This window comes from Mauremys mutica, chromosome 22 (genome assembly GCF_020497125.1).
Source record: "Mauremys mutica isolate MM-2020 ecotype Southern chromosome 22, ASM2049712v1, whole genome shotgun sequence".
NCBI lineage: Eukaryota > Metazoa > Chordata > Testudines > Geoemydidae > Mauremys > Mauremys mutica.
The window spans coordinates 5717941-5744277 of record NC_059093.1 but is presented as its reverse complement, the minus strand read 5'-3'; the positions used below and the strand labels follow the sequence as shown (position 1 = coordinate 5744277).

At 47.4% G+C, this 26337-nt stretch overlaps 1 long non-coding RNA gene across 3 annotated transcripts in view; it reads right to left on the bottom strand.

The window, feature by feature from the left end:
• Positions 1–1885: 1885 nt before the first annotated feature.
• Positions 1886–26337, bottom strand: part of LOC123354914 — a 302765-nt gene continuing 278313 nt past the window's right edge. For all 3 annotated transcript variants that reach the window (XR_006574960.1, XR_006574961.1, XR_006574962.1), the window contains 2 exons: positions 21257–21489; positions 1886–3522 (listed from right to left, as the gene is read on the bottom strand). This is a non-coding gene — a long non-coding RNA (uncharacterized LOC123354914). The remainder of the gene's footprint in view (positions 3523–21256; positions 21490–26337) is intronic.

Sequence of the window (26337 nt, the reverse complement as noted above, 5' to 3'; positions counted from 1 at the left end):
CCTGAAGCATGGGGGTCTATATCCCAATCAGAACTCTTGGTTTTTTTTATTTCTTACTATTGTAAATAATAAATGACCACTTCTTTAAAAACAACTTTTTATACAGGCAAAGTTACAATAAAACATGAACATACTACATTGTACATTCCTTGTTCTGGATCAGGTTAATATTCAAAGAACCTGGCTAAAGGTTCTGGCTTGCTGGGTGGGAAGCCATCCTCCTCTGAGTTCACTAAAAGAGGTGACCAAATTTCGAAATAGCTATCTTCTTTTTGGTGCTGCTCTTGTGTACCTATCTGGTGTGAAAACTTTTCCATTACAAGGACAGTTCATATTTTAATATACACGATTCCCTAGGAGCAGGAGTCACATTTTCCCAGTAATGTGCAATACAAAGTCTAGCTGCTAACAAATACAAAATAAATTGCTTTGTCATTCTGTTTAAAATGTAGACTCTTCATTGGAGCGGTATTGAAGCCTACTAAACTCTTAGCGTCAATGGTATCTTGTGGCAATGAGTTCCACATGCTAATTGAGTATGTGTGTGTGGGGGAAAAGCAAGATTCTAAACCAAGTTTCAGTGACAGCAAGTTCAGTGAGTGGACAGGTTGCTTACATTAATGAACTAAGACCGCTCTAGTATCTTGGTACCAGCCAGCAAACTCAGCATCCAATTTAGGAAACAGATGCATTTTGATAATGTTAGAATTGCAAGGTTTGTTAATAAGAAAATGACATTCCTCTCACCTTCCCCCAAAGTGACGTATCCGATGATGGTTTGGTCTGTCGGGATGAGAGCTGGTCAAATATTTTCGACTGAAACTTTTTTCCGGTGAAAAATGCAGATTTGGAGACGATAAATGTTTTGCGAATTTGTGTCAGTGTCCCAAATTTGTTTCAGTTAAAAAAAAAAAGAAAAAAAAATGGCCCCAAAACTAAAATGTTTTGATATTTCAATTCAGAATGACTTTTCGTTTAAAAAAATCCTTCAATTTTTAAAATAAAATTAGAAACATTTAAAAATGGTGAAAACAGAAATAAAACACTTTTTTCAACCCAAAACAATGTTTTTTTCCCAACTTTTCAGTTCTCCGGAAATTTAAAAAAAAATTTGTTGGGTTCGATCAGAAATGAATTTTTTCAACTATTTTCTGGAATTTCCCATGAGCCAAAGAAATGGTTATTCCCCCAGCTCTACACACAAAGCACTGGGGATGAAGGAACAACAGTGTTTTCCTGTCCCTATAAAAACCACTCTGCAGAGTCATCTCAAGAGCGCCAGGCCCTCTGAGACGGAACTTGCAATGTCACATACACACAACAGCACTGCCTACAGGTGAGGGAAGTTTGCAAGAAGTTTTTGATCAAGGCAGCAATTTTTCCGCTGCAGTTCAATTACAATGTAAAATCAAGCACATTAAGGCTGAGGCTCTCAGGAGCTATTAATTCTCGAGAAAAGGATAATGAATCTAATAAAATTAGATTTTCCTGCTCCCAGAGGGCCCATGTGAATTATACACAAGGTATAGACAGCCGTGGCCCCATTTAAATGCATCATGTAGGCCTGAGGCTGACGGTATGCATAGTATGTCATAGGGATTGGTAGTGGAAAATCTCTGATGCTTTCATGTAGAACCTTGTTTGAGCGAGCAGTTAAACAGACATTCTTAATGCCTGGGAGACTAGCGATCAGAAGGGAATATAAGCTGCACTGTTCTAAGCAGCAGAACCCATTATGAACCCTATGGGTGACCTCAGCTAGTTACTGAATCTATCTATCTACTGGTATGGCCAACGAGAGCACTACAGGATCTGGGCATTTGGAAATAAAATGTTTTACTACAGTCACTAATTCGGAGCGGCAAACACACTCTGTGTTGAATAAGGTATTTGTGACAAAGGCAGTATGGGAGGAGCTCCAGCAACAGAGATTGTAAAGCAGCCACTGCCCACTTGCACACGGGGCTGACACTTAGAAGCAATGCTGGAAGTGAGTATCGTTTAGGGGGCTGGTAGACAGGGCTCTTGAATCCTATTCTCTGTGGGACCCTGTAGTATGTCACGTCACTTTTCTGTGCCTCAGTTTCCCCAGCTGTAAAATAGGGGAAGTGCCTGAAAGCTGCAAAGACTGTGTGTAACATGCACTGGGATCCTCAGATGGAAGGGGCAGGATCCATACATGAGTATTCACAATTAATATTTCAACAAGATGTTGAACTCGTCACACATTCCTGTTTGTTTTGTCCTAAACTCTGGCATCAAAGCTTCCCAACCCCAACCCCTGAGAATTTCATTCCAGGAGTTGCTGTTTTAAAGGTTTCCTGCCAAAATCTTTCCGAGCAGATGCATTTTATAGTGGCAGAGGCAATACCACATACTGAGCTCCCAGGACTTTGTCTGTGGCGGTAAGGGTCCCACAGAGGATTTTGCCAATAGCTGATGGTCTGTGCTAACAAAGAGGAAAATCCTAGCCAGTCACATGTTTGCAAACCAACTCAGATTAACCAGATTCAGTTTGAATTTTCACCCAAAACTCAGACCAGAGCTCCAACTTGAGACTGTTACTTCCCAGTTGGACAGCTGTAACTCCCACTGGGTCTAATGAGAGTGAGAGGACAACCATCCCCAGGGCTTTCAATTCTCCATTAAAGATCAGGGTGAAATCCGGGCCCCACCGAAGTCAACAGCAAAATTCCCATTGGTTTCAATGGGGCCAGGATTTCACCCCCAGCTTTCTTTAACTCCCACCCACCTCCAAACATCAAACCAAACCAAGCCAAGAGATGGATGCACAAAACTTTCTTGAAATACTCCTGCCATTATGAAATGAGGGAGCAGGCTCAAAGCCATGTCTGGATTGTAGCTGTCTGTTTTTCACTTTGCCCCAGTGGGCTGGGCTGTTTTCAAAGCGGTGAGAGCTGGTGGAAGTGGGGATGTCCTTCTCCCATGTTTGCTGGTTTATCCTGTACAGCTAATTTTTGATGCACAATAACCTTCTTGTTACGCTGTAGGACCTAATCCAGCGCACATGACAGCCAAGACAAGGATCCTATCAGTTTCTCTGTGGGTTGGATGAGACCCCTAGAGGCCCAGCCACAATTGGGCAGACAAGGCCCCATTTTTGGTTCCTTGGACTGGGGGAAGAGATAGTAAGTTCACCTGAGCTACTCAAAGGAGTTGGTTGCAATCATTGCAAGCTGATGCTCTGGAGAAGCCAGAAACACCTGCTATCAGGCAGAGCCAGCTCCTGCTCACAGGAGTATCTTTGGTGCCAGCCATCATCGCCATATGTAGGAATGTGAATCGCATTGCCGTTATAAAACTGCTCCCTCCTTCCTCTTTTTCTCTCACGTGGACTCTTTGGACTTGGCCACATGCTCAGTAGCTGCTGGGAAGCCAGCTCTGCTCCCTGGCCCCGGCTCCTTACATACTCCTGGGTCCGGGCTGGTTTGCGGGAATGAAGATTAATGACTGCTGCTCCGTGCCTTCTGATCCACTTCATAGCACCATCTGTTGCGTGTGCTTGGGAAGGGATTAAAAACCAAGGGGAGTGGAGAGAAGACACCAGGTTAGAAAGGGAGAGTGGAATAAAACAAGCCTGCCCCTAACCATCAGACCTTACCCATACTATGAAAATAGAAAGCATTCCCCAGGCAAAAAGTGTTGTCAAGACAGAGATAAGGCTGCGACTTTGCTCCTAAAATCTCCACTGGGCGAAATGGTGCATCCTCTGCTCAGACCCCATCCCCTCACCTCTGGTGGCTGTCAGAGAAATGGAGGTTGCCTCCTTGGTAATAGAATCAGAGAGCTGACGCTTATACAAGACAAGGAGGGCATCCGGACAGCCTCTGGGAGGTTCTAACTAGAGCTGGGCCAAACAATTTTTTGAGTTGAAAATTGGGTTTTTGATTAAAATGACATTTTTGGCCAGGAAACATTCGTTTTGGTCAACATTTTTCAGGCTTTTCTTGAAAAACAAAACATTGGAGGAAAAAAATACAGTTTTAAACAACTGGAAATCAGAACTTTTGGCAGAAACCTGAAAAATTGCCTGACAGATTTTCATTTGCTTTGAAATTTTATATGACAAATAAAACACATGTCCCAACCAGTTCTAGCTCTACCACTCAGCTCCTCTACCTGGCACATCCTAAACTGACCCATGTAAACTTTAATCACGTTGGGTAGCCTATGGAAATTTAAGCATTATCTTAGACAAGATGCTTGTCACAATGATAGCTACCTGCCGCTGTGGCCTTTAAATGCCCCCATCCAATTCATACCCACCCAGCTATTCTATGTTCTGGGGGTAGAGAAGATATGAGTGGTTAGTTATGACCTGTTCTGGGAGGGTGCTTGGGGCATGGCAGAACCTGGAGCTCCTATGTGTAGGGTGGGACACAGATGAGGTTCTGTTCCAGATCAGAATCTATAAAGATGGTGATAATCAATTATGTGCAGGGGCTAAGCGTTGTGTCCAGGTCTCAACATAAATACACGGTAGGGGGTATGCATGAACAATCCAGACTTACTATTGGGCCGGCATGTTGCTCTCATACAAACATCTACCGTGGATGGCTTTGAGCAGGTGTCTGAAAATTCGCCCTGAGAAATATGGTGTGTTGAAGAGCAGTAGCCAGTCAGAGAGAAGCGCAATGAGAATCTGTCAGTATCAGAAGGGTGTCAACACTAAAGAGAGAGAGAGGTGCTGTACAGGGTGAGAGAGAGAGAGAGAGTGTGTGTGTGTGTGTGTGTGTGTGTGGTCTGACTTGGAGTAACAGAAGTGAAGAAGGAAACAATTTAGGCTGAATATAAAGGAAGATTCATAGATTGGCCAGAAGGGACCATTAAATCATCTAGTTTGACTTCCTGTATAGCACAGGCAATAGATTTCACCTAGTTAATGCTGTATTGTGCCCAAAGCGTAACTTCCAGAAAATCATCTCCGGTTCTGATTTGAAGACTTCAAGAAATGGAGAATCTGCTGCTTCCCTTGATCGTTTGTTCCAAGGATTGATCACCCTCACTGGTAAAGCCAGCTATTCCGTTTAGAAATAAGGCACACATTTTTAAAAACGTCCACCCATTACTTCTTGTTATGACTGTCTCTGCTAGATTGAAGAGCCCTTTAATAGCCTGTATTTTCACTCTGTGAAATCACTGGTACCCAACAAACAGGCCACCTGTAGATCTTTTTGATAAGGTAAACAGATTTAGCTCCTTTAGTGTCTCACTGGTGGGCATTTTCTCTAGCTTTTGAATAATTTTTTCTGGCTCTACTTTGCACCCTCTCCGAATTTTTAACATCCTTTAAAAAATGTGGACACCTCAACCGGACATAGAATTATCTCTGAACAATGTCTCTGGAATTGTTTCTCAAAAGAAATGTCTTGGCGTTCCACCTCCTGGATCATTTAAGACTAGACAGGAGATAATACTAGGATATGCATCGTACGGTACAGCTCAGCACAGGCGTGGGGTGGACCCCTCCCCTCCAGCGGGGGGTGGACAAGATGGGACCCCCAGAGGTCTTTTTGTATTTTTAAACTATTATGATCCTGTGTTAAAACGCGGACGGTTTCCCCTTGGGTCTAACAGAAAATGTGGACAGCACAGAGAGTGCTTGATTAAAATGTAGACAGTGTCTGGTTGGTCCAATGTAAAATGTAGCCTGTACTTTAGTGGGTCTGGTATAAAAGTAGACAAATTCTGCTCAGTCCAATATCAGGTGCAGTAATTGTTCTAGCTGGTCGAAAGAGAAGTGCAGACAATGTTCCAATGGGCCCAGTATAAACGTAGGCAGAGTTGCAGACAGTCCAGTATACAGGGAGGCAGCACTCCAGTCAGCCCAATATACACATAGGTTGAGCTCCATTCAGTCCAATATCTATATAGGCAGCACTGCAGTGTCTGGGAATCTTAGTTAACAAGTAACCTACTGGAAATGTAGACCGAGAAGGAAAGTGGGTTATTTCCATCCTGCAGTACTCAGTTCTGGGCGGGTTTGGCCATAAGCTAACAGAATGCTGCATGCGTACTAGCAAGAGCTATATAAATAGAGAATTCTTTGATCCTGAAGCACTGAATCTCTGTGATATAGGATATATCAGCACAGAGGCTAATAAAACAGTGAGAGATCAGAGGGCCAATTTCAGGAATTCCTGCCCTAGGAGCACAAGAATTCTGATCTAAATCAGACATGAGGGAGGTGTGTGCGGGGGGTGGGTGGGGAGGGGGGCGTTGTTCCAGCAAACAATTAAAATCTGGAGATTAGTGCCTGCCAGGTCCCAGCAGGAGTCTGGAGAGCTAGGTAACCTCCATATCAATATATCTTTATGAGAACATTTACCTCCTGGTGCTTCAGATACTCTCCAGACACTCTGAGAAATATATATTAAGAAGTAAATAATTTGTGCTATTCCAAACAAATGAGTCCCCCCGCCCCCATCCTGAGATCAGAGCTGTGGGCATTTTAACTGGAGAAGCATTGGGTTTTGTGATGTTCATGGCAGAATTACCTGTAAATATCATCACAAGCCTTGGGGAGATTGGCTGAGGGGATGGCGGCCCTGCCAGCGTTTGGTGGAGCTGGCTAGGGCTGTGGCAAACATATCCATGTGGATTTTTTTGGGTGGGAAACCTGATTTTTCCTGGCGTGATCCAATTGGTTATTGAGAGACACAGCCTCCTGTTTGTTCTTGTGGGTGACCAGTGCAGCAGACGAGCTGCAGGAAGCCTAGACGAAGGCCAGAGGTGCTCAGTGAGCTCTGCAAAGATCAGGGGGTGGGGGAGAGGGAAAGGGAGTAGGACAGAGCAGAATTAGGGGACTAATTGCCTGTGACACTGAGCAAACTCTGTTTGGATGATTGAAACATGCAGTGAAAATTTAGCCCTGCCACACTGATATCTATGGAGAGAGCGCATGTTGCATTGTCCCTTTATGTTCATGTTTCCTCAATAAAATTCACGCTGTAACTTTAGTGATACTAAGCAGGCAACAATAGACGCTTCGGGGTGGGTGTAGGGGGGGGGTGGATCTTGGCATTCTCTCTTCTACAACTGTGAACATCTGTATTAATGCCCAATTACTGGTACACTGAGCCTTGCAGGAAACTGACAATCACTTGGATTCTGACTCCTTAGAAGAAGACAAGTGGAAGGGATCTACCCCAGGGGAATGCCAGAGGGACAATGCCTTAGGCTCAGCCCCTCTAGCCACTGGGTGGCACTGCTGCTTCAGAAGAATACTGCGGGAGCAGCATTGATCTGGGAGTTAAAAAGGTGATCAGCTTCCAGTGACAGAGGTTCTGAAATGACACTTTTGCCAGCTTAATAAGTCACTTCTGCTGACTCCTTCTGTCACTGATAAAAGACACATTTCATGCAATCATGTGGAGTGAAGAATGGTATATGAAGCTTCAGTTTAGTTTTGCCGCCTAAGAATCATATGGTACTGGATCATCGCTAAATTAGAGACTACGCCCACACAAACCAAACTCATTTGGGAGGGATTATGCTCCTGATAGTTACTCCAGCCTCTGAGCAGAAACTAAGTGCTGAAGCAAATCTCCTTCCTTTCTCTTGGATATTTCATACCATACCAAGACTCTATTCAGTTCTTCTGCGATGCTCTCCAGATAAAGATGTGTGTCAGGGCATGTGTCGCATGGTTTGGACAAGATAACATAAGAATGGCCAGACGGGGTCAGACCAATGGTCCATCTAGCCCAGTATCCTGTCTTCCAACAGTGGCCAGTGCCAGATGCTTCAAAGGAAATGAAAAGGGCAATTATCAGGTGATCCATCCAGTCCCAGATTCCAGCAGTCAGAGGTTTAGGAACACCCAGAGCATGGGGTTGTGTCCCTGACCATCTTGGATAATAGCTATTGATGCACCAAGCCTTCAGGAACTTATCTAATACTTTTTTAACCCAGTTATACTTTTGGAGTTCACAACGTCCCCTGGCACCGAGGTCCACAGTCTGACTGTGAGTTGTGGGAAGAAGCACTTCCTTATGTTTATTTTAAACTTGCTGCCTATTAATTTCACTGTATTTAAGGTGTGAGTGTACCATGGATATATAAAATGGCATTATGATATTTTCTCCCTCATATCCTCTGCAGTGAAGACTGATGCAAAGAATTCATTTAACTTCTCCATAACAGCCTTGTCTTCCTTGAGTGACAACCATTTTAGTGACAATCACTTTAAAGCCCTAGGCAAACTGCCATTCCACCTCAGTCATTCAAAGGAGTTCTTCTGCAGCCCATAATAGGGACAATCTGGGGCTCTGTCAGGCTGCTGGCAGGAGAAAGGCAGATCACACCCGGGAAAAGCTCATACATCAGCCCTTCATTTCTACAATCACTATAGGATCCCGTGCACACCAGCTGGGAGCTCTTTTCAGGGCCAGCTCCAGCTTCTTTGCCACCCCAAGCAGCGAAGAAAAAAAAAGAAAAGAAACAGAAAGGAAAACCCGATTGAGCTGCCGCCGAAGTGCTGCCGAAGAGGAAGAGACGGAGTGAAAGACCCACCGCCGAATCACTGAAGACTAAAGCGGAGTGCCTCAGCTGCCACCGAAGTGCCGCCGAAGACCCGAATGCCGCCCCTTTCTATTGGCCACCCCAGGCACCTGCTTCCTGCTTCCTTCGCTGGTGCCTGGAGCCGGCCCTGGTTCTTTTGCAAGGTTCCTCCGCTGGCTTTACTAACACTAGGTGCTCAAAGTGCTTTGCAATCATCAGTGAATGGAACCTGTTGTATGACCTTCCCCCCCACCATTGAGGTCCTTGTCACAAGCACCATACTTGATCTAAGGACTTGAGCATATTCTTGCTTCTGAGCCCATCAATGCTGCTAACTAAATGGCCAGTGGGGCAAAATGTGCTGCCCACTGCCAACCCTTACTGACCTAGGACGAGTATACTGAGTCAGGGCTCCCACAGGTGACAGTCCCTGGGCTTGTTCTTGGCTCCACTGGAGCCAATAGGAGATTTTGTTTCATTGGCTTCCATGGGAGCAAGATTGAGCCCACCAAGAAGCTAATTTCTATCATCAATTATCGCCATGATCTCAATGGAAGCACCTTGTTTTTTCATAGTTTTCTTTCTGAGTTGATTCCTTGCTGGGCTCAAAACTCTGGAGGCCTCTACTCATCCCAAGAATAGGAGCGGGAAAGGCAGCAGGAAAGCAAGCCTCGTCCATTCTTTCCTCTCAATGTGCCTCACCCCTGGCCTGCAGAGACCTCCTTGTCAAGGTCGGAAGGGAGTTCAGTCACCTTGGCTTACTCAGGAAGACCTTGGCCTCTCTGTTGAGACTGCCAACAAGAGGGGGTCAGTTAGTGCCAGTGGAGATCTGGACACCCATTCCAGTTGGAAATGGAGTGAGACCGATATAGCCAGCAGCTGGAACTCAGAGCATGGCAGGGGATATACAGAGCACAGGAGGCAAAGATGGTTGAGGCTGAGCTGGAAAGCCTATGTTGACAGCTAGAGGGGCAGTTTTATCAGCTACAGGGTGAAGATCTCCTTATTTGTGGTCACTTAAACATTTCAGGAGAGAATCAAAGTAGAGTTATAAGAAAGACCCGGTTAGCTCTAATTAGGTGCCTTAATCAGAACTTCGACAGCGAGGACGTTGCTAGTTTGGAAGATCAGGGCATGCCTCCGTTGCTGGACCCAAGGGATGGGATGGAGCAGATAACCACCCCATCTCTAGGGAACAAAATAGTAGAGAATCCAATCCCAGTGGGAGAAGGGAAAGCAGCACGAGCTCTGCACTATGCTCCTGCTAAAGAAAGATTGCACAGCGACAGGACAGATTGGAGGTTTGAACTGGAAGGATGGGTTGGGACTGCCAAGTCTGGCCCATCAAATAGAAACAGGACTATGAAGGGGCTAATGAAGGCAGTGGTCACAGCAATTTGAGCTGGAACGTCTTTGGAGCGACGTGGAAGGAAATAGTACCATGATATTACTGAATTTTGAGATCCTACTGTCAAGAGAAGGGTCAACGGAACTCTCTCGTAATCCTGCCAGTGCCGCCCAGAGTCCCCCAGATGCAGTCCCCAGTTTTCTAGGAGCAGGACTGGTCTGACAGTTCAGCAGATGATATACGGATTCAGTTCCTTAGTCCTCAAGGCCAGAATAAAATTGTGCCAGTTGACACTGGTGAACATCATCTGGAGGGCAGCCTATAATCACCTCAATAAATCCAGATGCTGATGCCTATTGTCCAGCTACTGCAAATGACTCCCAGACTGCAAGATTAATTGCTTAAGAGATCTTGTCAGATTTAAATGGTTAATTTGAAGTATAGGCGTATCTCAGTCATTACACGTTTTGTGGCAGAGCTCTGACCTTGCTCCCATGGGTCCTGCGCTTCCAGGCAGTTTATGCTGCCTCAGTGGCTCACTGTGACCCTCCACGTAGCCCTTCTCTCTCTAGGGCCAGGGTTACAGTCTACTGAGCCCTTTTCATCATAGGCCTGCAAGGAGGTTGGTGAGAGAACTCCCACCGTCTCTGTTGTCCCTGGGGGCTTATTTCAGAAGAGTTTAGCCTCCTGTCCTGACAGGGACCTGACTTCCCTTCCCAGGAGATGTTCCTGTAGTGGTGGGTTGGGGGAACCCGGTCTCATCCTTTACTCCGGGTTCCGGCCCAGGGACCCTAATGGTAGCAGCTGTTGGCAGCCAACCTTTCACTGCCAGAGTTGCTACATTTCCCTGGGCCACTTCCCCACAGCTCTCCTGCTTCTCCCTTCTTCACCCTTACCTTAGGGCTCCTTTAACGATGGTTTGAGGGTGTCTTCATAAACCAGCCCTTCAGCCTCACTTCCTCTCCTCTGGCTCCCTGGCTCCTCTGCCTGACTGGAGTGAGCCCTTTTTATAGTATCAGCAGGGCCTTAATTAGAGTCAGGTGGTCACATTAAGTTAATGGCCTCACCTGATTCTTTGCAGGTTAATTAAAGTCAGGTGCTCTCATTAGCCTGGAGCAGCCCCTGCTCTGGTCAGTCAGGGAACAGAAAACTGTTAATCCAGTGGCCAGTATATCTGCCTTCTGCTATTCTGCTGTACCCAACTGGCCTGGGTCTATCACAGTTTATGATGCAAAATCGAACTCATGGCCCTAGAAGTCTTGGTTCTTGGACAGTGAAGGATTTGTTCATGTTGGAACCAAGTAAAAGCTTTATAACCAAGAAAGACTCACCTTTAATGCTGGGAGTGTGGGGACGACATTTAAAGTTGCAGGTGGCAGGGGTATGAAAGGCCTACACAAAAGGGCGTGCCCAGGGTTGAACCTTTTGGTCAACCCTCCCAGTACATTCCCCAGAGGGGGTCATTTTTAAGACACTCAGCCCCCTCGTTGGCTGGGGTTGCTGTGGTTTGTGGGGGACATTTTGTTTGGAGCTCTGTTTTCGCACAGAACTCCAAGTCTGCTCCATGTTACAGGCATCTCCAGTTTATATGGCCTGAGATAATATAGAACCCTGTGTTTCCACGTTTTGAAGTGTGTTACAATTTCACACAGCCCAGTGAATAGCAATCAGATGGGTAGCAACTTTCAGACACGACTGACCTAGTTCAGACTCACACCGGTGAACCAGCGTGCTCTAAAAGCTTGTGCTCCAGCAAGCATAAAGCTGCCCCACATCCCATAGGGCACAGCTCTTGCTGTCTCCCCGACAGAGACAGGGACCAGCTGTAGTGTCTGAGACAGAGGCTGTAGCCAGGCTGGGCTACCGCAGCCTTAGGGCTGTGCTTACGTCATACATTATTTCTTCTTGTTAAATAAATACGTTATCTGGAAACCTGCCTCAGTCATCCCTGAAATACTACATTGGAGGAGGCAGGCTCCCCGTCCCAGGCTTCTCACACTCCCCTGCTCTCCCCCAGTGCTTAAAACACCAGATAATGGCTATGTCTACTCTGCAATTAGACACCAGTGGCTGGCCCGAGTCAGCTGCCTTGCGCTAAAGGGCTCAGGCGAAAAGGCAGTAGATGTTGGGGCCCAAGAGCTCTGGGACTGTCCCACCTCGCAAGGTCCTAGAGCCTGAGCATCTGTACTGGAATTCAACAGCCCCTTAGCCTGAGTCCGCTGGCAAAGGCCAGCCGCGGTTGTCTAACTGCACTGTAGACATACCCATTAAGTCAGAGCCAGCAGGGATCCTCATGGTCAGCTAGGGGTCTGATCTCCGGCACAGCACAGGTCGCTGATTGCTGCATATAGCCCCATAGCTTGTGACTGATTTTAAGCCTCCAGTTGATGGTGGATGCAGCACATCCCTTGATAAGTTGTGTCAGTGGGTAACTACTCTCACTTAAAAATTGGCACCTTATTTTCACTTTGAACGTTTATGACTCCAGTTCCCAGCCCCTGGATCTTGGAATGACTCCCTTGATTTATTTCTCGGTTACATCTTTCCCAGGTTCTCCCCAAAGATCCTGTGCAGCTAAATATGTGAACACCAGCAGCGAAAACAATCCCCCGAATTCACAAGAGGGCCAAAGTCATTCCTGTCCTGCAGCTCTGCTCTGAGAGTGTGTCTAGGATCTCCCTGGGGTGAGCGAAGGTGCTGACAGACCCTTTGGGAGTAGCAGTGCTGCAGACTAGAAAGCATCACTGTAATTACTGTAATTTGAATGCCATCATGGCGAGGTAGGGACATGCCAGCAATTTAGGAAAGGTCAGCGCTGAGTGGGACTGATTACACCTGCGAGAAGAGAGCGTGGGGTAAGGGAGAGGAACAAGCGGGAAGCCTCAGCTGCTCTCAGCTACTCTTCCGTTTGGTTTCAATCCTAGCAAGTTGGGTTGCTAGCAGTAACAGCGCTGATGTAAGACATGGCTATCAGGCATTTGACTTGGCATCCCGGGCCATTTCGGTTAAGATGCTAGGACAACACAAGTTCAGCCTGGCATGCACAGCTGGATGGGGCAGTCTGAAAGAAGGCATGGATTTGGGCATGGGCGAAGGGGTGAGACTTGCACGGAGCCCAGGAAGGTGGAAAGTGTGGTGGAGAGGAGAGGGAACTCAGATGGCAGACACCTGTCTGCACCAAGTGCCCCTTCCTGGCATCTGGCATGCCTCTCTGGCTGGGGGAAAGTCCCATTGCAAGAGGATTTGCTGCAGAGGGGAAAGGGAGCATTTTGGATCCCATGGGTGCAGGTAGGAGTTTGGCTTCATGGATTTTCAAGTTAGGGCCCTTTATGAAGCAGGGTTACTCCTTGGACGTCCTTCAGTCATTATTCCCTTTGAACAGCTCTGGATTTTTAGTCATCTTTATTCTATTTTTCTTCCCAGGCCACTTGTCCTTGGAACAGTTGGAGCATGGCTGTGCGTCCACCAGCATTCTGGGTGCGTAAATGCCATATGCAAGTTATCATTGCTCACTGCTGCTGCTACAATGACTGCAACACGCTGTCATACAACTGCCTGTATCCTCCCAGACAATGAGCCAGGCAATTACCTCTGGCTGCTACGACTGCACTGCCAGCCCTGACATTCTCTGGTGCATTGCAGGGGCTTCGGACCCCCAGGCTCTGAGCTCCCTCTCCGACTCATTGCATGGCAGGAGTGGAGTGCAGCTGGGAGACAGTGAGCTATGGAAAATATCAACTAGGGTTGGGCTTTGCTTTTCACTCCTCTTTTGAGTCTGAGCTGATTAATGCAAAAGGGAAATGCCTGAGAAACACCAAGCAGAAGATGAACTGCAAAGAGAATGGGAAATGACATCTCCTTGAATTGTGCTCTGTAGGCTTGCTGCTTGCCATCCCTTAGAGTCGATCTAAGGTTGCCTTTGCAGGTGGATGGGAGGAGGGGGAATTTTGCATGGGACCCGACTAACAGAATGATGTTGACAAAGTCCGAGCAAGAGATGTCTCCCTGGAACAGAAGGAGGGAGAGGGAGATGGATGGAAAGACTTTGTGTGAGATCAGCAAATGAAAAGTCAACCACTTGACCTGCTCTGAACTTATTTCAGATCCATCAGGCATAGTGAAAATTGAGACCATAACTCAGACTGCTTCTATTGGTCACATTACCATTTCCATTAAACTGGGCTGTTTATCTTAATTGGGCCTCAGCCTGTCCTGGGACTAATTACCAGGTCACGCTGGCCCAACATTAAGGAACCAGAGTTTTTTCGTTTTTTCTTTTCAACCACCTGAAAGTCCAACTCCTGGCCACATTTCTCCAAGGGCCGCCATCTCCCTACCCTGCTGCCTATCCTCCAAGGCAAGTGAAGTACTGAATGCCACGTCTACATCAACCCACCTTGGTACTAGTGTGATTATTTGCGTTACAGACTGTCTAGAGGTTCTCTGCTGCTGAACAATGGGCTCCGCCCTGAGGAGCTCACACTCTACAAAGACAAAGGAAGGGTTCTGATCCCCACTTCACAGAACCGAGGCACTCGGGGATTCAGTGTCTCACCCCAGGTACCACAGGACAGGGTAGCAGAGCTAGGAACTAGACCCAGATCTCTCCTGAATCCCAGTCCAGTGCCTCAACCATGAGACCATCCTGCCTATCAACAAAGGGTAAAATTTTCCACAATGCCTAGGTGGTTTAGAGGCCTACTCTGCCAGTCTGCTTAAATTTCACGTGGATGTGCCACATCACCTTCCATGTACATATATATCTTTTAAAATATAAGCATCCATCTTGAAGGTGACACAGAAAAAGGTGGGTTTGCAGGAGAGGGGAGCGGTTTGGGGAACAAAGGGCTGTGGGTCATACTAGTCAGAAGTAGCAGTGCAAGAGAAATTGTGGTTAGGCACAACTCTGACTAAACACAACAAAGTTATTTCTCTCCTCTCCTTGGACTCACTTTTAATTCCTTTCTCCCCAGCAGAGAACACAACAGCGGGTATAACTGACTAGCAAAGTGTGTGCTGCAGCCGCCTGTAATGGCTGCTCCACTAGATGCTAATAGCCTACTATAGCTGCCTGCTAATGTACTTTCTTCCTTTAGCTCCAGTGGGATCACACAGGCCCTAGATTCAATTACTAATGATGACCCAAGCAGTGGAGTTGTTAAAAAACTGGTGCCAGACAGGGACTTGACTGCAGGTACATTTAAGGCTACTGCGGTGCTTACTCTTATGGGAGGATGCTGCTTAAGGATGTAACCAGGACAGTGTGGAACGAGGAATGTGGAATGCAAAGCTGCCTGATACTTGGTTCATAGCATTTTTTTGTGAGCCCACATTTCTTCCTCAAGCTCCTTTTGCCAGAGGATTCTCTGAGGCTTTTCACCCATTTCTTACACCGTGGATAGATAGGTATTGATTTAACAGTCTGCCTGGCAATTTAATACAGCTGATATTTACTAGCTGAAATCCAAATGCCGCAGGTAGGAGAGGAGGTATCCAAAGACAGAAGATCCATCTCTGCCTGTCATGCCATGGACCCTGGCAAGGTAAAGGGAACTCTAGAACTCAAAAAAACACAATGGAATTTGTGGTCAGCTCAGCAGGTCTTATTTATGTTGCTAAACAATAAATATAGATATGGCCTCATTTATTTGTTTGCATGTTTCTGGACCTTTGCTAAATTGTGGCGCATCAGTTGAATGCGGTGTCAGGGCTTTCTGCCTGCACTACACTTCAGTCTGAAGCCTCCTGCGGAATAAAACAAAACACAGGAAGAGGAGGAATTCTGAGCGGCCAAAGGGGATGGCTACACAGGGGATTTTTTTTTTTAACCGTGAGTTAATTTATTGCCAGTTAACTCCAGGTAATTAACACCCCTGTAACGGCTCATCTGGACACTCCCCAAATTTTTGTTTTAGGCCACATACATTTGTAGCATCAGTCTAGGATTTGTCTACACATAAAAATTAATCTGGAATAAGGTGGTGTGTGAATTTAAAACCAATTAACTACTGATTAGCTCCATGTGTGGTCACTCTGAATTGGCTTAATCCACCGGAAACTAAACCAAATTAAGGCCCTTTAATTCTGAATGAGAGGGTCCGTGCAGGGGTTTACTATAGTTTAACCGCTCTGGACAACCCCTGTAGACAAGCCTCTAGACTCATGCCCTGCCTATTACATGAGCTGCAGTGCCTAGACCCTGCCTGAGATGAACTGAGTCACTTCCACACAATTTATAGCTCATATAATTAATCAAGTGCCTCCCCTCAGTCTCAGAACGTCAGCGGGGCCTGTCAGACAGCCGCGCCACGCAGGATGCTGTAATGACTTGTGTCACTTCTAGACACCTAATAAAAAGCCATTCTGCTCACTGAGCCAGCAGCACCAGTCAGGCTCAGTCACACACAGAACCCTGGGTACTAAGAGGTTGCTTGGAAGGGAGTACCTATGTAAACAAGCCAATGAGATCAATGCAGTTAGCAATTGCAAGCATCCTGCTGCCGATGGGATGTCGTTATCTCCCCACAGTCCTGGCCAGGGCAAGATTCTTGGGCACAGATCACATGCAAATCCAGTTCCAAGAGGTATCTTTCTTCATCAGATAGTGTCCCAGTCAGGGCTCATAGGGAGTCTCCCATCGGCTGGTTTTCAACTGCACGTGTTCAGACGGGAGCAGCATGGAGGGGGATTCACCACACACTTTTCTCTCCCTCCCTCTGCCTCTCACTGCCCAATCAGGAGACATTAGGACTGTGTGTGCAGAATACACCAGCATAGAGGGGTCAGCACCTGCTCCATTGTTAACAGCAGCCAAACTCCTCCAAGCAGATGTAGCTGGAGGGGGGCTACCCCTCCCAGGGCTTTCGGTATTGTGTTTGAGCCGGCAACAGCACACTCATCGGGGCCCATGCAGTGGTTAAAGTGATGCATGGGACTGCATGTTTCTTGTAACATTGACCGGGCTCAGAAGTGGTTCCATGTAAATCTGCTGAGGAAAAATCTCCCCTTATGTTCAGCACTTGAATGGTGACTGGAAAGGCTGCCTTTGGGCTCACTGTTGCAGTTGCTGCCCATGGACCATGAGGGCCCCGGCTGGGGTCTTGCGGGAGGTTTTTCATACATTCAGCGATTCCAAGGCTAGAAGGGACCACTGTGATCATCTAGTCTGATCTCCTGGAAAATACAGCCCAGAGACCTGCCCCCAAACAATTCCTAGAGCGGAGCGTTCATAAAAACATGGCCAGTGATGGAGAATCCACCATGACCCTGGGTAAATTGTTCCCATGGCTAATTACTCTCACCATTAAAAATTTGCACCTTATTTCCAGTCTGAATTCGTGTAGCTTCAACTTCCAGCCATTGGCTCGTGTTAAACCTTTCTCTGCTAAAACATAGCAAGTTTAGCCTTCAGCTGGGGATTCCACTGGGTTAAGCCTCTTTCTAGTATCCGACCATCATGCATCCAGTAAAACACCATCATCTTGTACCACCCTGGTCAGTGCGGAGCCCAAGCCTGTTTCAATACACCCAAGTGTGCATGTGGAGACAGTTCAGGCCTCTATCAAGGAGGCATGGGCTGAACTCCAGGTGTCACTCATCTGCATCACAGCATCATCGCCGCTAAATCCTCCTCCAACATGGAGTGAGGGAAGGATGCACAAAGCTGGTCCCCTGCATCTCAGCCATCTCGAGGGGATTCTGAAACATCTCCTCCTACTCTGGAGACGTGGTGGGAAAAGTCTGCTCCTGATGAGAGAGCAGAGTAAACCCCCATCCTTGTCGTCTGGGAGGAGAGTGCTTTGTCCAGCAGAGAAACTGCCTGCAGAACTTGTGCTGACCAGTTCCCTAAGTGTGAACTCGTCCCTTGCAAAGGGCCAACACAAGATTTAGGCAAAATAGGGCTTGAATGGCAGCTGAATAGTGTATAGGCCATGTACTGGCCTTTCCAAATCACCACAAACCCTGAGTCCAACCTGGCAGCCTCACCTGCCGAGATGGTGTGATTATCAGGATGCACCCTGCAAACCCCAGGAGCGGTGACACAACCCTGCGACTGACTCCCTGTGTGACTCGGGCTAGTCACTTCACCTACCTGTCTTAGCTTCCCCATCTGCAAAAGGGAGTAAGAAATGCTTACTCACCACCCTCATGGGTAAGGTTTACATTGTTAGCATCTGCAGACTGCTCTCAACGCACAAAAGTGCTGTATAAATACAACGGAGGCGTATTAAAGTAGATAACAGTCAGAATGGACAGGGTGTCCTCATTGATTCCCTCCTGCTTTCCTCATGGTGACAGCTGATTTTACACTCTCAAAACTGCCTGGGCATTAACCCTAGCGAGGGCAGAACATTGCCGTTTATAACCTTGCTCAGGCCGGTGTGTGTGAAAGGGTTTATTTTGGAGCTGCAGCTGGACTGCAGGGGAATAGCATTATAGAAATTCATATGGCAATCTCCTATCAGGCCCCTCCATCACCTCTGCTTGAACATCCTTTTCAGTGAGAAGGAAACTGAATTTATTTGAGGTCTTCGTGTCTATTTGATTTCCTCCTAAGGTACATCTATCTCTTTCTCTCTTTTGTGGATTTAGGGAGGAATAACAACATCAAATGCACTAAGGGCCGCTAACGTCTTTAGACCTCAAGGGGGTTGGAGACCATTTCATCAGGCTGTGGCAGGAAGGGCACCTGTAGAATTGAGGAAACCTGTAGCGGTGGAATAAGGAGCAAAAATGCATCCGCTCTAATGGCAGCCAAGGAAGCAAGATGGAAATGCAGCAAGAACCAGTGAAACCCCCAGCGACATTAAACGTTCCTGTAAATCTCTTATGTGGCCTCGCATGCTAAGAAGCATTTAAAGAGAAAACAAACAAGCAAATGGCTCGTGGCTCTGTATGTAAACTAAATACCTGCTTTGCCCTGTGCCTTTATAAACAGCTCAGGGAATGAAATGAGAAAACCGCAGCACGGGCAGAGAGAGGAGCAGGGGGTTGGACTAGATGACCTCCTGAGGTCCCTTCCAACCCTGAGATTCTATGATTCTAGGAGGCAGGTTAAAAATGGAAAGGGACCTTGCAATACAAGTGACACTACAGATTACACAGTCCAATAAACAAACATAAGGGCTGTTCAGTTCCACCAGTGGCAGCTGCCTGTTCCCAGCGGTCAGAGTTCTCAAGACACATTCACCAGGTCACCCATGAGAAAATGCAGGCAGGGTTTAGAAATGGGAGTTCTGTGGACCAAAGTGTATGGGAAAATGAAAGCAACTTCCTTCAGCCTTCATTTTCTTTTATGGGCAGGTGCTTTTAGGTGGACAAATACAGCAACATTGTAGCTACTCTTAATCTGCACCAAAAGGGCCTGCTGTAATTAATTAGCCCTTCATTACAGAGCATTCAGATAATCCATGGGTAGCAATGCTGCTCCTGCAGTCAGGAGTCCGCAGGTTTGTAGACATTCAGATGCTGCACGCCAGCTTTTGTGCTTCTTGGACAATGGAGAAAGGTGTCAGGAACTTAAATGTGTTTACATGGAATTGCATGTAAAGAACTACATTTTAAATAGCTCGTTAGATCCAGGGATTTGGGATCACTTGTGTAGTGACCTCTCTAAAGAGCATAGGATGTGCACAGGACATTTCAGACCTGTGTTCTAAATGGGTGTGTACTTATTTTGGGTGGGGGGGGGGGTTGTGTGCAATTTTGCACCTGCCACTAATAGCAAGCAAAGATTTAAGGCTGTGGAGGAAGCAAGGGATCTGGAGGTTGAATGAACTATTTCTATTTAACAGTTGCATCAGCACTGTAATGGGATTCAGTATCAGCTCAGCTCTGCTACTGAGAATAGCAAAAGGGGATTCTGAGAACTGAAGCAAGGCAGAGCAGAGCTTCAAGCCTTTGCCTGACCCATGTCCGAAATCCTTCGCCATGGTCCAGTTCCTTTCGCACCCCCGCCCCACACAGCACCTGGAATAGCAACACAACAATCTCTGTTCTTGCTGGTCAGCGTAGAGTGAAGTGCAGCATGAGAAGCGGGCCAGGTACTTGCATACTGTGTCACTTCCTTTGTTCCTCTGTGCTGCTGGCATGATAAGTGACCTGGGTGAAGGAATCTCCCCTGCAGAAAGGCCATGGCTGGAGAGTGTGCAGTGCGCAGCTGGGAATGTTTTCCAGCACTCTCATTTCCCGGGTGCAGTACATCCCCTGTGCCTTGATGAAAAGTATTTCCTTAAGTGTGGCAGAATGGCAGGAGTTCAGTAGGTCTGACTTTATCAGAGTCAGCCTTAGAACAAGGCATTAGAGAGGTGCTAACACCCACATCTCACCGGTTAGAGCTCTAGGAACCAGGTCAGCCTTCCCTGATCGCTAGCTGCCACTCAGAACAATGTGAATTGAGCTCATTCTATTGCTCCGAGGCATCCTCCCACGCAGGACCACTCTAAACAATGACTTTCTGTTCTTGATGCTAAGAGACCCGTCTATGTGTTTAAAGGACAGAGGGATATGATTTTCAAAAGTGTCTAGGTGATTTAGGAGCCCAGGTCTCTGATTTTCAATGGGACTCGGGTACTTTTGAAAATTTGACACAGAGGCTCCATTCCTGGACTCTTAAGGGTTAGGGCCCAAATTTCAGTTATCCGGTCACTGAAATCTACAATGATTACCACGCCTGCCTATGCTGGGTCAGATGGCAGCTGGTGTAAATTGGCATTGCTCCACTGAAGTCATGATATCCTGTGGTTTTGAAGCCAATGGAGCAATGCACCAGCTGAGGATCTGGCCCAAGAATTAGGTGCTCAGATACCTTGGTGATGGGCATAAGAACCTGAATAGAATAGAATTAATCAGGAACCTGCATGTGCAACCAGACAGCAAAATACAGAGCTAGTTATTTTCCATGCAAATATCTAATTTGCATGAGGAATCACCGCCACTTCAGGGAGCAAATCTGGTGAGTGATTGTACCCGTTGGGAGTATCTGCAGGTCTGGAAGCTGGCTTGGCTGGGGCTGGGACAAGGGCTGTGTCCACACCGCCATTCGAGCACTCTGGGGAAGCAGGGACCAGCAGCCTCAGGTGCCCTGGGGCTCAAGCTTCACTGGCTGCCCCAGCCAGAGAGGCTCAGATTGGCAGAGCCTGCTGAGTGCCTCGACTGGCTCAGGTGCACTATTTAAGGACATTGCCTGTATAAATAGGAGGATCCAGGGCTCACTGCTACAGGCACTGCTGAATTCCCGATACCTCACTCCTGGCTTCTTAGCCCCAGGTTCCAGATTCCAGCCCCAGGTTCCCTGCCCTGCTCCTGGCCCTTCATCCTGCTGCTGCTCTCCTACCCCGACCTCCTTTCGCCTTCTGACTCATCGACTCTCAGTCCTGACCTTACCCTTCGGCATGACTCCAGCGCACATTGTGGCATCCAGAGTCGACCCACAGCCGGGATCCCGACGTCGGTACAGTTCTGGCCTTTCCTCCGTGACTTCCACGTTCCACTGCCAGTTTCACAGTCACATGCCAGCCAGCGTGGCAGATCTAGAGCCTGGTCCGGACAGGCCTCTGAGCGAAAGCAGTGCCTCCAGTTTTGATGGAGACCTCGCTGGTGAACTTCAGGCCTTGGCACTGAAATTAACAAATGATGTGGTCAGATCTGGGGTCTGAGCTTGATGAGGAAACAAATATTATGGTGCTATCTCCACTAATAAAATCACTCATGCTGAGCCTCGGAATGATAACAGCACCCTGATAAGTGGCTTGATGTGTTTAGCCTGATGCATCAGTATCAGCACTGGTTAGCATGATGAAAGCTAAGCTACTGCAGTTGCTCAACATCTTTGAGAGCTTAGGGGGCTTTCAATTGTCTTGGAACAAACGACTCCAATATTTCGAGAGCTATTCTGCTCAGCGTAGGAGTTTTGTGCACCGTACACGAAGGAGAAATCTATCACAGTAGTTAACTGCACCACAGGGCAGGATCTGTGCTACAACACAAGCAGCGGCGATGCAAACTCCAACCCACTGCCGGACCCTAGCACTGACCCGGGGAGACTAGTGGAAGCTGCACTAGCAGGACTCAGTTCTGGGACCAACGGGATCCCATTATGCAGGAACTGGTGACAATGGTTTGCAGAGTTATTGCAACTCAACTAAGTGTCGCCCAACACTTTATTTTACCTGATGCCTTTTTGCTGAGCTGCTCCCTGCTGCTATGAGACGGAGCAAGCCCTTTCCTTATCTTAGAAGCCTATTATTGGGGTTGGGCTCAGCCCTGCCACCCTCCACCCATCCTTGGGGAGCGGAATAAACCAAGGAAGGAAAATGTGCAGTTAAGGAAACCAAAAAGCAACTTGCCTGACAGATTATTTGCAAAGGATCCACCTCTGCTTTCCAATTCCAGCTCACATTCACTCCTGGGAATTACTGAACTATGGGACTGCAGCAGCCACCTCATTCTCTAGTCTAGCAAAGCCGTGAGTCAGATTATCATTACCCGGTTTCACAGAAATAGCTCTACTCTTGGAATGGGAAGTTGAGATTGAGGGGTCTCTTTTGCTGCGGCTCAGGGAGATGCCAGGCAGGAGTAGAACATCTGCAATAGGTTAGAAACTCCCTTGCATCCTGGCTCGCACACCGCGTCGTGATGCTGCAAAGAGAAACCCCATTCCTAATTCCACCTGCTCCATTAGGTTTCATTAGGTAGTCTGCCCCCTGGGATGTGGTTTGAAGCAAGAGCTTTTGCTGCACCTGGGTAAGTTGCCCCAGCAGACTGTTGTTACAAGCTATTGAGATTGCATATGGGCAGAAAATGGCATGCTAGGACTCACTGCAAGGGCAGGTTTTTTGTTTTTTAAAAGCTGCTGCTGCTTGTGGGCCCCATCTCTCTTCTCTTCTCCAAACACTGCTGTTTTCAAATGCCCAGGATCTTCCTTTCTATCTTATGTATCTGGCCCCATCACCACAGTATCTGAGCACTTCAAAATCTTCAGCGTACATACCCTCCCAACAGCCATGGGGGATGTTATTAGATTATCTCTATTTTACAGAGGATAACTGAGGCACATTGGGGCAGATTTTTAAAGGTATTGAAGCACTTAACTCTCATTGATTTCAATGGCATCTATACACCTTTGAGGATCTAGGCCTAAAGTGATTTTCCCAAGCCCTGTGGTGGAGCAGGGAATTGCATCCAGGTCTCCCAAGACTGAGGGAGACATCCTGACCACTTGGCCATACTTCCGCCCTTTAAAATAGGGAACGCTCCTTTGATTGGCTGGTGAATTTTTCAGGCCTCGTTGCTGCACATCAATGGAACTGTCTCAGGGCTTGTCTACACGAACGTTTAGTTCATGGCAAGCGGGGTGTGAATCTACCCTGCCGTGCACAAACTGCGCATGTGGACCCTGCGGGACTAATCAAAGAGCATGAATGAACTGTTAAGGTGCATCAGAGGGATCCACGGGGCAGTGAGCCCGCAGCAGGCTAGTGCAGGGTAGATTCACACACTAGCTTGCCATGGACTAATTGTTCATGTAGGCAAGCCCTTTGTTCCCAGATGGAAGGGAGAATTGAGCAGGGCTTTCTCCAGCTCGTGTTCCACATGGCCAGCTTTGGCTGTGGTCATGTGCTATCACTCACAGAGTGTGAACTGGAATGGGCAGCCTCACCTGTTCAAAAATCACGAGTCAGGCACCCCACAATCATGAGATTACACATGATTTTTAAGCCAAAGGAAACATTTTGAGTGCTTTTTCTTTTAGCCTTCCGGATTCTGAGCCTTAAGGGTGCACTCGTTTCCTGTTTCCAAACTTTTCTCCCCTATCACAAAGGCTAGAAACACTCTCTTTCCCCCCCACCCCTTTAAATGAAAGCGGAGAGTCTCACAATCTCTTGATTCCAGCCTCTGGGAATTTCAGACAACTTGCCACAGATTGTGAGTCTCAGCATAAAATCCTGAGAATTGGCAACGCTGGCTGAAATCTCAGCCTAATCCGAATCCCATGTCTGAGTTTGGAGCTCAAAGCCCCTGCCTGTTAGAGATCTCGGCCGGTCCTTGAAGATTCTACTGGTGGCCAGTCATATGGTCTGGCACTCGGGCTGTAACATTTCCATGGATCAGAGAGTAGACCCGTGTGAGCGTAACACCAACAAACCCCGGTCATCAGCGGGCGGGATTGATTCTGGATCTCTGGAGCTTAGTGCATGAGCCTCTACCGCAGGAGCTAAAAGCCACCTGGCCCTTAGCTAAGGCCGTAGAGCAGACTCATTAATTTCTAAGTGGTCTCAGTGCCACTAGAGGGGACAGACCCCACAGTCAGGTGGCGTGTGGGCTACACGTATGCATGGGGGCGTCGAGGTATTGCTATTCTTAGCCTTCGTTATGTCTGGGCAGGGAGTGATCTTCTACCTTCCCGCCTTGCGTTTATATTCTCTCACCGGAAGGTCTGATGTGGGGAGAAAACCGCAGCCTCCCTGGGCATGCCTGCAGGAGCTTTCATTATCTGGACACATTCATTGCTGTTAAGGGCACTGTCTCAGAAGTAGGCTCTCTATAAATTATGCGTTCATTTAAAATTATTATTACAAGATGTCGGGCTAATGAGTCTTTCTTCCCCTTTGATTATTTATAAGGCATTTACTTTGCATTAGCTGCGGCTGCTGGGACAGGATCCAGGCCACAGTAACTCAGCTGGCTGGGGAACAGGGACTGAGTGACCCTTTTCGATTGCCTTCGATCGAGGAAGGCGCTAAAGCTCCCTGTTCTCTGGTGGACACTCGCCAAGGTGGCAGGTGGTGTCCAGCACACAGGGACAGAAGCACCCTTGCACTCCTATTTATTGCTAGATGGATGGAAGAAGCCAGCTAGGTCATTAACAAGGCTTTGTTGTCACCAGCGTCTGGCCCTAAGGTTAGCAGGGGACTCTGGTGGCTCAGTGCACCTGCCTGCAGGAGACTGGCTCTGGTTTCAGACCTTGTGTTCCTGTAACCAAGTTTAAGGAGGCAGCGCTGCATTCGGGGTTCTAAAGCAGAGCAGTCATAGACTGCAGCAGGGACGTCCTAGCGCCCCAGCCACCTAGACTCAATGGCAAGGCTTCCTTTGACTTCAACAGCAGCAGGATTTCACCCCATGTATTTAAGGGGAGGTGAGCAGACGTGAAAGAGCCAGGTGCACAGGCAAATGCAAAGAAGACTCAGTCTGCAGCAATGTGTTGCTACTGGCTGTTCCTGGCTTCCCGAGGGTAAGCTCCACAGCCAGAGCTGGGATAAGACATGGGGACCCAGCCAGTTCTAATCCAATTATTGCACCACATGACCAAATGCCAAAGCTAATGAGGTGCTAGGCGGAGATTAGCCAGTGATAGGAAGAGTAGTGTTGCAGAGGAGACAGCAGCTACAGATATGGCCCTCCTGCCAGCTGGTACCCCACATACCAATATCTGCCAGTGCCACCCCATGCCAATGTCTAGCTGTGCTAAGCCATGCCAACAGGAGGATGTTCTTGTGGTGAAGGCACTGAACTGGGAGTTAGGAGATATGTGTTCGATTTCCAGCTCTACCGCAATCTCCCTGTGTGGCTCTGGGCACATGACAATCTCTCTGCACCTCAGTTTCCAATCTGCAAGATGGGGGAAGGGGAAGGATAATACCTAGCTCTACATAGGCCTTTTCATCAGTAGCTCTCTAAGTGCTTTCCAAAGGCAGGTAAGCATCATTACCCCATTTTACAGATGGTGAAACTGAGGCACAGAGCATGGCAATGTCTGGCCCAAGGTCACCCAGGAGGCCAGTGTAAGAGCAAGGAATAGAACCAGAGTGTCAATCTGGTTCTCTAGCCACTAGGCAGCACTGCCTCTACACTAGCACTGCCCTGCTTCACAGGGGTATTGCAAGGACAAAGTCATTAATACAGACGAGGTGCTTCAGTACTGTAATGGTAGGGGCGCGGGTGTGTACAGAGGCTAATAGAACATCTGCCATCTCCCATACTGGCAAGGTAAGAGTGGTGTAAAAATGAATCACTAATGCAGAGCCAGATACTTATGTAGCTATCTACTTATCCGCACCAAACAAATCACCACCTGCTGTGTGAAGTGTCGGGACATTCATTCTTACAAACAAATCCTCTTCATACGGGATATTGCTGACAGATAGATACAGACACTTTCACAATACCATTAAACATGAATTAAGCTCACTGAACCAAAATTAACAGCAACAACAAATTGAAATTTGAAATAGCACACAGCTAGCCTTGGGCAAGGTATGGGCTTTATATTTTTAATTTCAATCATTTCCAGGATCTGTTGTGACAAAAAAGCTCCTGACTCCCTCTGAAGTTCTTGGAACAGTAAATAAATTAACTGTGACACAACTGTGGATTCAGCTTCCCAGGAACCTACTGCTGTGTTGCCTCTTTCAGTGGCGAATGCTTAGCACAAGAGTTACGGATTCAGGAAGAGAAGATAACAGGCA